Source organism: Schistocerca nitens, chromosome 5 (assembly GCF_023898315.1).
Source record: "Schistocerca nitens isolate TAMUIC-IGC-003100 chromosome 5, iqSchNite1.1, whole genome shotgun sequence".
NCBI classification, from domain to species: domain Eukaryota; kingdom Metazoa; phylum Arthropoda; class Insecta; order Orthoptera; family Acrididae; genus Schistocerca; species Schistocerca nitens.
The window spans coordinates 322,929,119-322,941,293 of NC_064618.1; the positions used below are offsets into that span (position 1 = coordinate 322,929,119).

General features: G+C 44.2%; 1 protein-coding gene across 3 annotated transcripts in view; it reads right to left on the reverse strand.

Moving 5' to 3' along the window:
• LOC126259349 (myosin-IIIb-like) overlaps positions 1-12,175 on the reverse strand; it is a 610,509-nt gene that overhangs the window by 223,011 nt on the left and 375,323 nt on the right. The window lies entirely within an intron of this gene.

A 12,175-nucleotide genomic window follows, 5' to 3' on the forward strand; every position in this document is an offset into this window, starting at 1 on the left:
ACAATATCATCGGCAAATCTCGAAATTTGTATTGTCTCTCCCTGAACTTTAATTTCTATTCCAAATTTTTCTTTCGTTTCCTTTCCTGCATGCTCACTGTTGAAATTGAGTAACAACGGGGACAGGCTGCAACCCTGTCTCACTCCCTTCCCAACCACTGCTTCCCTTTCATATCCCTCAACTCTTATGACTGCCATCTGGTTTCTGTACAAACTGTAAATAGCCTTTCGCCCTCTGCATTTTGCCCCCTGCTACCTTAAGAATTTCAAATAGACAATTCCAGTCAGCACTGTCACTATCTTTCTCCAAGCCTACATATGCTAAACACATAGGTTTGCCTGTCCTTAACCTATCCTCCAAGGTAAGTCGTATAGTCAGTATTGCCTTGCGTGTTCCTACATTTCTCCCGAATCCAAACTGATCTTCCCCGATGTTGGCTTCTAGCAGGTTTTTCAGTCTTCTGTAAAGAATTCGTGTTAATATTTTGCAACCATGACTTATTAAATTGATAGCTCGGTAATTTTCACACCTTCCAGCAACGGTTTCCTTTAGAATTGAAATTATTACATCCTTCTATAAGACTGAGGGTATTTCGACCGTCTCGTATGTTTTTCACACCAGACGAAAAAGTTTTGTCATGGCTGGCTCTCCCTAGGATATCACTAGTTCTGACGGAATTTCGTCTGCTCTAAGGGTCTTGTTCGACTGCTCTGACAAATTCTTCTCGCAGTACCATATCTCTTGTATGATCTTCATCTACGTCCTCTTACAGTTCCATAATTTTACCTCCAAGTTCATCTCCCTTTTACAGATCCTCTATATACTCTTTCCACTTTTCAGCTTTCCCTTCTTTGTTTTGGACTAGTTTTCCATCTGAAATCTTGACATTCATACAGCTGCTCCTCTTTTCTCCAAAGGCCTCTTTAATTTTCATGTAGGCGGTATCTGCCCTCCCTCTAGTGAAACATGCTTCTAAATCCTTACCTTTGGCCTCTCGCCGTTCCTGTTAAGCCATTTTGCAATTCCAGTCATTCTCATTTTTAGACGTTTGCATTCCATTTTACGTACTTCGTTTGCTGTGTTTTTATATTTTCTCGCCCAAGAAACTTGAGAGTAGTCCTTAAAAATGGAGTTGTAACGGTGAAAAGTGTTGGACAAAAACAGGAAACTTGAGTACTGTTCCCGAACGCGAAGAATTGACACCAAAAAACAAATCTAATCTGTACGTTACAGCTACAAACAACCGTATACTAAATGTCTGTTATGTACGTTATCTTTCCGTCATTTTAAAAGGAATATAAACTGTCTTGTGCGGCCATTTGCGACTGAATGAGACGCGTCTCTACAATTTCGCGCCAAAACGATGTAGCAATTGAAGCAGAGGACGCAAGTCGAAAGCTAACTCTATTTCATCTGCCAAGAATATTCCGACCAGTACTTGTTGGGACATAAAAGTATTGTTTTTACTAACTGACTTGAAAGGCGAAAACCGTAAATTACGAATGCTATACTTGTGGACCAACTGGGCGAGAAAATACGTAACACGCTTGGCTTCCAAAATACTTCCATTATATTTCATCATGGCAATGAAAGTAGTTAGCAGGATTAATCCTTATCACCGAACTTCGTACACTATAAATACACTACTGGCCATTAAAATTGCTATACCACGACGATGACGTGCTACAGACGCGAAATTTAACAGACGGGAAGAAGATGCTGTGATATGCAAATGATTAGCTTTTCAGAGCATTCACACAAGGTAGGCCCCGGTGGCGACACCTACAACGTGCTGACATGAGGAAAGTTTCCAACCGATTTCTCATACACAAACAGCAGTTGACCGGCGTTGCCTGGTGAAACGTTGTTGTGATGCCTCGTGTAAGGAGGAGAAATGCGTACCATCACGTTTCCGACTTTGATAAAGGTCGGACTGTAGCCTATCGCGATTGCGGTTTATCGTATCGCGACATTGCTGCGCGTTGGTCGAGATCCACTGACTGTTAGCAGAATATGGAATCGGTGGGTACAGGAGGGTAATACGGAACGCCGTGCTGGATCCCAACCGCCTCGTATCACAAGCAGTCGAGATGACAGGCATCTTATCCGCATGGCTGTAACGGATCGTGCAGCCACGTCTCGATTCCTGAGTCAACAGATGGGGACGTTTGCAAGACAACAACCATCTGCACGAACAGTTCGACGACGTTTGCAGCAGCATGGACTATCATCTCTGAGACCATGGCTGCGGTTACCCTTGACGCTGCATCACAGACAGGAGCGCCTGTGATGGTGTACTCTACGACGAACCTGGGTGCACGAATGGCAAAACGTCATTTTTTCGGATGAATTCAGGTTCTGTGTACAGCATCATGATGGTCGCATCCGTGTTTGGCGTCATCGCGGTGAACGCACATTGGAAGCGTTTATTCGTCATCGCCATACTGGCATATCACGCGGCGTGATGGTATGGGGTGCCATTGGTTACACGTCTGTCACCTCTTGTTCGCATTGGCGGCACTTTGAACAGTGGACGTTACATTTCAGATGTGTTACGACCTGTGGCTCTACACTTCATTCGACCCCTGCGAAACCCTACATTTCAGCAGGCGTTTAAAATGATTGTCATTTCGAATCGCTTATCATATCCGTGCCTCTCTCTCTCCCCTACTTCGCGATAATAGCAAACGAGCTGTCTTCTTTGAACTTTTTCGATTTCTTCCGTCAGTACGGATCCCACACAGCACAGCAATACTGCAGAAGAGGGCGGACAAGTGTAGTGTAAGCAATCTTTTTAGTGGACATGTTGCATTTTCTAAGCGTTCTGGCAACAAATAACAGTCTTTGGTCTGCTTTCCTCACAACGTTATCTACGTGATCGATTGCATTTAAGTTATTATTAAATGTAATCCCTCAGAATTTAGTAGAATTAATACCTTTTGATTTTTGCTATTTATCGTGTAACCGAAACTTAGAGGATTCCTTTTAGTACTCATTCGGATGACTTCACACTTTTCATTATTTAGAGTCAACTGTCACTTTTCGCTCCATACAGATATCATGTCTAAATCTGTTTGCAATTGGTTTTGATCATCTACATGACGGTAATTGAGAGCACTCCGAAGAAGTTTGATATTTAATCTAGAACATTGGCGCGATATCTATCAGGAACTTCATGCCACCATTTCTCCTCCCCTTGCCGGTCAAATATTAGGAATGAAAATTTCTTTCATGGATGGGGTTCGAACTGGGTACTTCCAAATGCGACTACACAGGGGTGCGTTAGGGGGGTCTGCTACGGAGACAGGTGGTAAGTAGGAATAACAGGCTTACAGGCCAAAGGTAATCAAAGTTTATTGACCTAAAAAGGATTACGTTTAACAATAAGTGCAATATTGACCTAAAGCCTTTCAAGATCAGGAGGAAAGTTTTTGACAATGACCTTGTGAGTTCTTAAACAGAAAATGTGGATGAGAGCACGCCAGGAGATAAAATTTTGTCTGTATAGTTACTGAATCGAAATAAATCATGTGGATTAACGCTAATCGTCGTTGAAAGTTAAAACACATGATAATCCAGATAAATCGATGATCAGAGACAGGAAGTCTCATATCTCAATTATCAGAGAGCTGTTATCAGTGAGTCGGCTTTTCCGTCACAGAGTATGTCAGGGTGTAGCACGCACATACGACGGCGATAAGTGGATGCGGAGATCCATGCAACCTCTTAGAGTACAATTCCGGTACCTAACGGCTCATGTGCCGGCCATCACAACTACAGTCCTATCCCCTATCACACTGTCACACGCAACACCTCTCACCGTCATACAATGCTGCTAAAGTCCTTGATCCATGTTATTAATGATACGCAGTCAACGAAGTAAGTCTGCAACTGACTGAATTAATACAGAGTTCGACTACTTCCAGCCAGCTAAATAAGTACTCTGTAGGAACTGTATTGGGTTCCGAAAACAAAGTTGTGAAACCTAGCTCGCTCTGTTCGTCTGTGAGACCCAGAAAGCAGTAAATACGGCACCCAGTTAGATGCCATGTTCTTTGACTTCCGGAAGGCATTCAGTACATTGCCATACTGCCGCCTAATGAACAAAATACGAGCGTATGGAATATCAGACCAACTGTGTGATAGACTGAAGAATTTCTAGCAAATAGAATACAACATGCCATTCTGAACAGAGTCAAGTATTAAGTCGTAAAAGTAACTTCCGGTGTGCCCCATTGGAGTATTATATGACCATTAATCTTCACAGTGTATACAAATAACCTAGTAGATAACGACGGAAGTTCCATGAGGCTTTTCGCGGATGATACTGTTGAATACAGAGAAGTTGCGACGCTAGGTCAAGTGAGTGGCATTTGACGTTCAACATAAACAAATGTAACGAAATGCGAATAGATATACAGAAAAATCCTTTATTGTATGATATCACAGTTGGAAACCAACCACTGGTACGCATTATAGAGCCCATGTTTACTTGACTTTTTTGTTTCGAATGATCATCCCTGTTATATTCCTAAATATTGACCATTACCTGTGGAACATCCTGTATAGCTATCGATTGGTTAGCAGTGAATATTGTTGTGTTTATACATAAATTTATATAGATACAACTTTTTCGAAGACTGCTCTAAACTTATTTTAATATTTAATACCTGTTCAAACAATATCTAACAATTGCATTGGCATATACGCACTTTCGAGGCTTTACAGAGTTTGTAACGATAGTACCATAGAACATGCCGTGAGAATGACGTGCAATCTCTAAATGGTAATCAATTATTAAAATAAATTATAGAAATGCATGATAAGCTACACAACTCAGTGTTAACCTACAAACGCAAACTGCCTTGACGTAATGAGTAATGAATCAGCGTGCTTTTTTGTTACAGTAATATAACTGTGATATTGCTCTGTGCCCAGTTTCGTTTGACGCATCAGATAAGTTTTCTCACGGTGGAGGTGTAGTAAACAAGAGAACAACCATTTTGTTTGCGTTGGATGAAATATGTATATTTTTCGTCCGAAGCGTGAACTATGGCGTTAAACATATTCCAGATAGCACTCCTCGTCTGATAGAGCACATTTGCAATTGTCTACTTTGTATCAAATAATTGTCTTACACCCTCCACAGTGTCACAAAGCACAGATTCGTTAAAAACCGTCTGATCCCGACAGTCAGTCATTTCGCCTTGTCAGCGCCACCTTACAGCAGCAAGACCGTGTAGTCACCTTCCGCCGGCCGGAGTGGCCGTGCGGTTCTAGGCGCTACAGTCTGGAGCCCAGCGACCGCTACGGTCGCAGGTTCGAATCCTGCCTCACTGCTAGCTGCACACTGCTGCACCTTTCACAAAGAGAGAAAGATTCGAAAAGTATGAAGCGACTTCAGCGCCACACTTCAGACTTACCACACACGCAGGACTACAGCGGGAACGAAAAAAGTGCATTAGCTATGGTCTGACAGCGGAGCAATGATTTCTGAAGTATGCAGCCCGAATATTAGCCTCGAGCTCGTTCCGTTTCTGATCTCTAGTAGGCAGGTCGTGAATGTTGAGACCAGCGCGTCTCATGAGTGTCCATGGTCTACTGCTTGCCGTTCGCTCAAGGAGTCACTACATACAAGGAAATTTAGGTCTGGGATAGTTTTGCTATTCTCATGTGTCATATTAGAGTTAAAGTGCCTGAACGTAAAAAAAGTAATTTTGATGAACTGCAAGGACGTAGCTCATCTAGGAAAGAAGGAAAAAGTGGTTTAACCTCCCGTCGACGAATATGTCATTCGAAATAGAACTTTATCTAAGGATTGGGAATTGGTTGTGGCCTTTTCCAAAGAAACCGTCCTGATATTTGCCTTGCGCGATTTAGGGAAACCACGGAAACCACAAATCTCAATGACTAGATGGGGATTCGAACAGATGTCCTCCTGAATGCCAGTATGTTAGCCAGCTCGTCTGACGAAGCTCCTCCATGCAGAAGACGGAGCGTTCCTACGCCAGCAGAGCCATGAACTGGTAACAGACGGTCGTACCGCAGTCTGAGGTGCAGTTTATAACAGGAGTGGCCGTAAGTGACAGTGCAGGTAATGCATTTCTAGACGAGACAATTTTGTCTAACGGTGCAGTTACTAGCCGAGGTGCAGACTTACTCTTTTAACGTCTCATTTACTGGTGCAGTATCAACACAACTATAACGAACTGGGACAGTTGCCGGTAATAAGACAAGTAAGGTTCTCCATAAACTTAATTTATCCTTCGATCTCATAGAGACGTATTACAAAAACGGTGGACAACTATCCGCATCGTAAACCGATAGTGTAAGGATGAACACAGGTCTTAACAAAACAGTGGAAAAAGTCCCTCCTCCGTCAGGCAGTTGTCAGCGCTGATGGAGCGGGAGTATGTTACGGCTGGGAAAAAAGAGAGCGATTCACACCGCCTCATTTTACTTTTCAGCGGATTATTTAGCCCAGCGTGTTTTGCGAGTTTAAATCAAATGAGGGTATGAAAACCACACCCGTACATACAGTTTGAATAAAGAAGTACATATACCAAGTATCATAAATTAACACGAAAGTACCATCAGTGGGAGGGACTGGGTTGCTGTCTCATTGGGTATTCGGAGACTTCGTTGAGCTAGCCGTGCACGAGACGCCACAGCGTCCTTTGTCACCAGGCCAACCAGTGACTTCGACTTTTGTCGCATAATACAGTAGTTCCTAACACACTGATCAGATTAATCATCGTGCAAGGGGCTTCAAAAAGTAAGTTATACATCATTATGGTAGGCCGCGTAATTTTTATTGAATATGGCACTATTCTTCAAAGTGACCAAGATATTGGGAGCTTGAATTAATTGTCGTTGTTGAAGGAGTGGGGCAGTAGTTGTACTATTGCTGAACAGTGAACAGCGACACAGGGCCTATTTAACCGTAAAAACATTACGCTTTGAGATCTGTATGTGGCTTTCCAGCAGGGTGAAAAGGACATATATTTGTTTAGCTCCTTGAGCGTGTCGGGTTTTGCTGCTACAAAACAGCACTTGCGGGAAGTGTTATATTCTTCTGCCTTCATCTCAAGAAATGTGCTCCAGAAAGTCATCGTTTGTTAGTGGAGAAAATCCTTTGTCAAAAACAACGTGTAGACATTGTTTTCGGCAATTACAAGATATTGATTTTGAGGTGAGTGACAAAATGCTCCCTGATCGGTGTTACATATCATGAGCTTGGTTCAAATGGCTCTGAGCACTATGGGACTTAACATCTATGGTCATCAGTCCCCTAGGACTTAGAACTACTTAAACCTAACTAACCTAAGGACATCACACACATTCATGCCCGAGGCAGGATTCGAACCTGCGACAGTAGCGGTCTCGCGGTTCCAGTCTGAAGCGCCCAGAACCGCTCGGCCACACCGGCCGGCCACGGAAATAAGAGGGGCATTCATTATGTTATGCAACACTTTTTTCTCTGAAATCATTTTGTGTTATTCAGGATTCCAATGCACCACATTATTCCCCTCCACGTTACTGTGCGGACCTGTGGGCTTGGATGGTACCACGCCCTACTGGCCGACGTCAGAGCAAACGTCTTGCTGCAACAATAACTTCCCCATCTTCGACGTACTGCTTGCCACCGAGTACATTCTTCATCGGGCCAAACAGATGAAAGTCGAAAGGGCAACCTAAGGACATCACACAACACCCAGTCATCACGAGGCAGAGAAAATCCCTGACTCCGCCGGGAATCGAACCCGGGAACCCGGGCGCGGGAAGCGAGGACGCTACCGCACGACCACGAGCTGCGGACTATCATGAGCTGCTATAACCTTTCAAACGGTGTATGCTGAAAATGCGTCCTGGCGGTGTTATGTATCATGAGTTGGTGCAGCCTTATCATGCAATGAATACTGAACGCTTATTCAATTTGAATCGCGTGTTTGAAGACAGACACCTGCAATACGCTGAGAGTCATGACGAGGTCATTGTGCTTCATGGCAGTGTCATATCATATGTTCCAAACCGAGTGAAGGAAACCTCGAAGGGTCTTGGACGGGACAGCTTACGCCGCCCGCCATATGCACCAGACATCGCCCTTGAGGTAACCATTCGTTTCCCTCCGTGCAGCGCGGCCTGTCTGAACAACATTTTACTTATTTTAACCATCTCGAGAACTGGCCCCGCGAATGGATCACCCCAAAAGAACCCAAATTCCTTTTATCACGGAAACCATTTATTACAAGAAAAGTGTCAAAAGGTTGCACTGCCGAAGGACAATACTTTCAACGAATTATCTTACACCACTCTATTTAAATAAACATGTTTTCTGCCCAACAAACAGCGAGAATTAATTCCAGTACCCATTACATGACACCATTTTTCAATATCGTCACCAAGTCAGTGTAAACAACAGTCGATTGCACCAGTAGTTCAACTCCTCACGGCGGAAATACGTTCTTCGGTCAGGGAGCCGTTCTAGGGCCGCTGTGCGAACGTTCTCGTCGTTGAAAACTCTGCGATCGGTCCGAATCATTTCCTCGATTGCCTGGCCATTGTCGTCTGTGTTCGATGCATCCTTCCTGGTCGCATCACCCACGTCTGTTCGGCCTTTGTCAAATTTTTGGCGCCATTTCACTAGGGCTGTTCGCAACATTGCATTTGGTCCACAAGAATAACACGGTGCGTCTGTCTGCAAATTACTGACCCACGTACCTCAACTTTGGAGTAAGTTTCCAGTTGTCGCGCCATTTCAGTCTCACTCTGTAACGCACCTATTAGGGACACAAAGGGAAACCCAAATCTCGGTGGCTAGATGGGTATTTGAACCGTTGCCAGTTTTGTTGTTGTTGTCTTCAGTCCTGAGACTGGTTTGATGGAGTTCTCCATGCTACTCTATCCTGTGCAAGCTTTTTCATCTCCCAGCATCTACTGCAACCTACATCCTTCTGAATCTGCTTAGCGTATTCGTCTCTTGGTCTCCCTCTACGATGTTTACCTACCGCTATTTGCCTGCCGGTGTCTTAGCCAGTTCTTCTTTCCCTGGGTCTGCAGAGAAGGCACAACATGTTCTCTATTCTGTGAATGCGCCGCTCTTGTTGTGCAAGGATATTACCTTAGGTCTCGTACACACTAGTGAACAAAGTCGAGCGATTTTTTTATCTAGACAGCGTCTACAGACTATCGAGCGATTCTGTATACAGACAACAGAGACATTTCTTATCTACGGACACGTTTTGCAACAAAATCGCAGAAATGTTGACTCCCGTTTGCAATGTGAGACATGAGACAGTTCTTAGACATTGTAGAGCAACAGTTCCTGCTGTGGACTTGTTGGTAGACTGATCAGTCGGAACATTATGACCTCACATCTACATCTACGTGATTACTCTGCTATTCACAATAAAGCGCCTGGCAGAGAGTTCAATGAACCACCTTCAAGCTGACACACTACCGTTCCACTCTCGAACGGCACACGGGAAAAACGAGCACTTAAATTTTTCTGTGCGATCCCTGATTTCTCTTATTTTATCGTGATGATAATCTCTCCCTATGTAAGTGGGTGGCAACAAAATGTTTTCGCAATCGCTGTCCAATAGCCGGTATATCCACCTTTGGCTCAAATAACAGTGGCGACGTGTCGTGGCATGGATGCAATGAGGCCTTCGTATGTCGTTGGAAGGAGTTTCCATCACATATGAACACACAAGTCAACCTCTCCGGGGAGAGGCGGTGAGCTCTGACGCCACGTTCAATCACATCCCAGATGTGCGCGATCGGGTTCAGATCTGGCGAGTTGGAGGGCCAGCACATCAAATGGAACTAACCACTGTGTTCCTCGAACCACTCCATCACATTCCTGATCTTGTAACATGGCGCATTATCTTGTTGAAAATTGACACTTCCGTCGGGAAATATGATTTTCGTGGTCTGCAACCGGTGAATGGCGGTCATGGTGCCTTGCATGAGCTCCATTGGACTCACGGATGCCCACGTGCATCTTCCGCAGAGCATAGTGGAACAGCCGTCAGCTCGTCTCCATTCCGCAGGACAGGTGTCAAGGAGCTGTTCCCCTGAAAGACGATGGAGTCACGCCCTCCCATCGGCGTGATGATGAAGGTATCGGGATTCATCGTACCATGCAACGCTCTACCATTGTGCCAACATCCAGTACCGATGGTTATGTGCCCATTTCAGTCGTAGTTGCCGATGTCGTGGTGTTAACATTGGCGCATGCATGGGTCGTCAGCTGTGGAGGTCCATCGTTAGGAATGTTCGGTGCACTGTGTGCTCAGACACACTTGTACTCTGCCCAGAGTCTGATGTTAGTTCCGCCGCAATTAGCCGTCTGTCCTGTTTTACCAGTCTGCCCAGCCTACGACGTCCGATATCTGTAATGAGAGGTGGTCGCCCAACCCCACGACGTCTGGACGTGATTTCCCCACGTGTTGAAGACACTAACCACAGCTCTCCTCGAACACCCGCCAAATTGTGAAGCTTCCGAAATGCTCGTGCTGACCCTCCGAGCCATCACAATCTGCCCTCGCTCAAACTGAGATAGATCGCCCGCCTTCCCCATTGTACACACGGACAGCAGGCTCACTGGTGCACTTTGCGTGTATCTGACTAGCAGTCATTCCTCGCCTGGCGACGCTGCTGTCGCCTGGACGGATTTATATCGATAGTAAGTCAGTGGTCACAATGTTCTGGCCGAACGTTGTAGACGTTACATACAACTATTCTCTTTACAGCGTACAAAACGCTTCGTCGTTTTTTATTATTTTGGTTTTTATGAGGATTTTTTAGGATCTAGCGTACCATTGAATACTTCGTTATATTCTGATCACTAGATAATTGTGCAGGAAACGGAAGATACTTTACAAAGAGCAATATATAGATTGATCCAAAAAGGGGTTTATCACAACTTAACTATATCTGCAGATAAGACAAGGGAAGAATCCAGATTGTAAAAATCTTTCTAGCTAATGACACGAGAGCACAGGATGGAATGGAATGATCATGTTGATAGAATGACAGAAAGCAGATTGCCAAAAAACGTAATGAATCATCTACCGACTGGAAGGGGAGAATCATTTAGACCTCGTAACAGAACAATGGATGAATTATACAAACTGGAATAGGAGGCTACAAAAAATACCTAATCCTTGAATGAGATGATGATGATTCTTTTTTTTTTGTCATCTGACTGGTTTGATACGGCCCGCCACGAATTCCTCTCCTGTGCCAATCTCATCATCTCAGAGAAGCACTTGCAACCTACGTCCTCAATTGTTTGCTGATTTTATACCAATCTCTGTCTTCCTCTACAGTTTTTGCCCTCTACAGCTCTATCTAGTACCACGGAAGTCATGCCCTCATGTCTTAACAGATGTCCTATCACCCTGTCCCTCCTCCTTATCAGTGTTTTCCACATGTTCCTTTCCTCTCCGATTCTGCGCAGAATCTCCTCATTCCTTACCTTATCGATACACGTAACTTTCAACATTCGTCTGTAGCACCACATCTCAAATGCTTAGATTCTCTTCTATTCCGGTTTTCCCACAGTTCATGTTTCACTACTATACAATACTGTACTCCAAACGTACATTCTCAGAAATTTCTTCCTCAAATTAAGGTCTCTGTTTGATAGTAGTAGACTTCTCTTGGCCAGGAATGCCCTTTTTGCCATTGCTAGTGTACTTTTGAGGTCGTCCTTCCTCCGTCCGTCATTGGTTATTTTACTGCGTAGGTGGCGGAATTCCTTAATTTCGTCTAGTTCGTGACTATCAATCTTGATGTTAATAAGTTTCTCGCTGTTCTCATTTCTGCTACTTCTTATAACCTTCGTCTTTCTTCGATTTACTCTCAATCCATACTCTGTACTCATTAGACTGTTTATTCCGTTCAGCAGATCACTTCACTTTCACTCAGGATAGCAATGTCATCAGCGAATCGTGTCGTTGATAGCCTTTCTCCTTGAATTTTAATTCCACTCCTGAACCTTTCTTTTATTTCCATCATTGCTCCCTCGATGCACATACTGAACAGTAGGGGCGAAAGGCTACATCCTTGTCTTACACCCTTTTTAATACGAGCACTTCGTTTCTGGTCGCCCACACTTATTATTCCCTCTTGGCTGTTGTACACATTCTAAAGAACCCGTCTCTCC